The sequence below is a fragment of the Limulus polyphemus genome, unplaced genomic scaffold (genome assembly GCF_000517525.1).
Source record: "Limulus polyphemus unplaced genomic scaffold, Limulus_polyphemus-2.1.2 Scaffold3478, whole genome shotgun sequence".
NCBI lineage: Eukaryota > Metazoa > Arthropoda > Merostomata > Xiphosura > Limulidae > Limulus > Limulus polyphemus.
This window is the reverse complement of record NW_013669088.1, coordinates 83343-86937: the sequence shown is the minus strand read 5'-3', so window position 1 is coordinate 86937 and position 3595 is coordinate 83343. Positions and strand designations below refer to the sequence as shown.

The following is a 3595-nucleotide window of genomic DNA, read 5'->3' as shown; positions in this document are numbered from 1 at the left end:
TGGGCGAAAATCCCACAATCTAAAATTGACGAGATGATTCTCACCATGCCCCAAAGGATCAACGAACTCCTCGAAGTAAAAGTATGATCTACTAGATACTAATTAAATTATAAATATATCAATTCGTGTGAATATGACTGAAAATGTTCATTTTTTTCTGAAAAGGTGGTGTCTATTTACTTATGACCACGCTGTGTAAAACACATATTAATATCGCTAATTCATTCATTCTATAATTTTCATTTCTATAAAAAAATATATAACATATATATAGCCTGAAACTCAGTGCAGCTAAATAGAGACAATATAGAAGAAGATGACAAATTTGTGTACCTCGAAAGTATTATCTCAAAGGATGGAGGCACAGACAAAGACATCATAATCAACAAAGCCAGATTCGCCCTCAAATCTCTCCAACCTATATGGACCTCACCATCTTTTTCTCAGAAGGCCAAGGCCTTCAACACCAACATGAAATCAGTCCTCCTTTATGGCTCAGAGACATAATGAGTCGCCAAGACCATCGCAACCAAGATTCAGATCTTTTTCAACAAGTGTCTGTGCAACATTTTTCACAATAGATGGCCTGAGGTCATCTCTAATGTTGACTTATGGGAGCAGACACATCAATTGCCTCTCCAGGAATAAATTATGATAAAGAAATGGGACTGGATTGTTCACATGCTCGGGAAGCCTCATAGTAATGTGACAAGACAGGCACTGGAATGAAACCCATAGGGAAAAAGGAAAGTGGGGAGACCAAAACTAACCTGGAGGAGATCAAGGCCAGTGGACTCTCATGGGTTCAGTTAAGGAAGATGGTCCAAAATTTGGTCTGATGGTGTGGAACAATCGTGGCCCTGTATTCCAGAAAGAAAAATAAGTCAGTTAAGTCATTTGCCCTGAAAAGGCTGTTTATTTAAATCTCAAGTTTAGCTTCATAATTTAATATATGTATTTGTTTCTCTAATGTCTAAAGGACCTGCATAAATAGTTATGCTTAACCATTATTATTCTTACCTTTCTGTAGATATTTTGGCAAACTCTTGTCTATAGCTTGTTTCTTCCTGACTGGAAATGTATGCATATAGGCTCGATATGTAATATTCTTATCATTTCGTAAAACAAAAGTTTACTATGGATAAGTCACTCTTTCAACCTATTACTGACATATCCCAGCTGATGGCAAGTTCAGAAAGCTTGTCCCTTGTGCTCGCCTAAGGGTAAAACAAGTAATGCTTTCATTTCTATAAAACTGACAGACAAATCAGAAATTATATTTCCGTATCTTTCAAAACTCCACTTTATGTAAACTATAACATTTAAACTTGTTAGTCCACCAAAAACTCAAATATATTTTTTACAAATGAACATAGTTTATAACTGAAAAAAAGAGTTGACAATCATAATCTTAAAAGAACCTTTAATTATACATCAAGTGATTATTCTTTCATACTTTATAAATCCAGCACATTTACTGTTAATCATTACAGAATATACTTTATAGCAACATTGTGAAAACACAAACTTGACAAGCATACTGATACATTTATTAACAAAACTTCAAAATAACTACTATACTATCAACCCTTTAGCTTATAATATAATGGATTAGCTTTCACACAAATTTTTCTACATTATCTCCATATTACTATTTCAGTTGAGTTTATATTTTTCGTTTATGTAATATTATTTGAAAACAAACACCGAATTTATCACGAGACATTTTAATACATCATAGTAAATCATATCACTACATAAATAAACGAATAAAGGATTGGATGCAAACTAAATATGTAAGAATTCAGTTTGTGGGCTCAGAAAAATTGGTTTTTCAACTATTTCAAACCATAATTTTCCTCACAATGAATTTTGAACATATGATCAGTCTTACTGCCACGTGTTTAGACGTTTCCGTGACTCAAAAATGTCATCATAAGTTTATTATAGATTGAACATAAGTATTTTGCCACTCTATATCGTAAAGGAGAACCGTGTGGTTGACTAACTTACTGTAAGAGGAAAATTTTGATTATCACATTGTTTGTCTACATTTTGCAGACCCTTGTACGTATACAGTAGACAGTTTTAGCATGAGACTTCGAGGTTGCTGACGAAAGTAGACAATGCAGAGACAAGAAGCTCTGTGTTGTACACGCATTTACCAGAAAAAGAACGATTTTTATTGATAATCACAAAAATATTTGAACAACATTTTACCATCCCCACTAGACACCATTGAGTCCTTAATATAATAATATAGTTGTTTTTATGACTCCAACTTAAGAGAGAACCATATGATAACACGTTATGACTTTATCTTATTTCTGTTACTATAATGAAGTTTACTAATTTTAGTAAATCTTATAACAATCTCGTTGACGTTTAAGTTGTAAAGACTATTATGTTTTAGGTAGGAACAATACTAACTTAATTATAATAAGCATGGTCATTGAATATCGGCCTCTGGAGATATATTTAATCATGATGGTAAATTTCTAACATGGTTTTTATGTGAATTTATATCAATGTAACTAATTTTATGTAAAAAGACAGATATGACATTTCTTGTACACCATACCTATTATCATGAAATACAGAACTTGCAAGTATAGCATTGTATTCAAAACATCCACTATGGTATTCACGATACTTAATGTTCCAATGATATAGTGATGTAACATCATAGTATTTAACATATTGTCTAACAAATTCTCAATATCTATATGAAAATAATTTACACTTACAGTCATTGTTCTGTGTTGCTATACATCAGACGAAATATATTAGTTCTTGATTTCATTATTTTCAAATATTGTATGACAATAGAACAGGTTGATTCTCAAGTTGAAGACATTGACAACTATATGACTAATGAGCACAAGTCAGTAGGAGAGTCTGATTAGAAAGAATAAAATAATTTTACGCTAATTGAAATCTATTAGACTTGTATGAAAGTTAAATTAATCTTGGCAATCCAGTATTTTATAATTCATATATTTCAATTTGTGTTATTCCTAAATATTAAAGGGTATCGAGCTGTCAGTGAAATTTGCCCCTCAGATAAGTTTGAAGAACACAACCCAAACTGTAAGATGGACCATACTAGTATTTCTTTATGTGTCTAAACAGTTATATCCTAAAAATGCAGACTATGTATATATCTTGGTAAGTTAGATTTGTAAGCAATAGTAGTTTAAAATATCAAATTAATATGTGCATTCTAGATCGAAAACAAAAAACAATTTCCTAACGTACCTTCAAATCTAGAAAATGTCATGAATTTACATTTAGCTTTCTGTGTCATTATGTAAATAGAAAAATTCGTTTTTTATTAACTGTTAACTTCATTGACATACAACTTATTTTGGATGTAAACAGTAGACATGATGTATTTATAAAATGTGAAAGAATCATCTTTTCTTGTAAGCCATATCTTTTATCGTAAGAAGCAGCAATATTGAAATATTTTGAGAAGAACTTTTAGAGATTTTGGTCTCAAAAGCTTCAAAAGTAGAATGTTTGAACATTATTTGTGATAAATCCTGGATAAAGTTGTATTTTTCTAACATGAACTTTTGTTAATAAATGTTAT

General features: G+C 31.1%; 1 protein-coding gene across 2 annotated transcripts in view; it reads right to left on the bottom strand.

Annotated features, from left to right (window-relative positions):
• The window catches only part of LOC106469425 (rho GTPase-activating protein 20-like), a 35108-nt gene extending 33891 nt beyond the window's left edge, over nt 1-1217 (bottom strand). Inside the window, exons 1-2 of one of the 2 annotated variants that reach the window (XM_022397941.1) lie at nt 1021-1217; nt 771-860 (exon numbers count right to left, since the gene is read on the bottom strand). The gene's annotated coding sequence lies outside the window, so the exon portion shown is untranslated. Of the gene's footprint in view, nt 1-770 lie in introns of both variants that reach the window. The other variant, XM_022397940.1, reaches the window with a different exon arrangement.
• Nucleotides 1218-3595: the final 2378 nt, after the last annotated feature.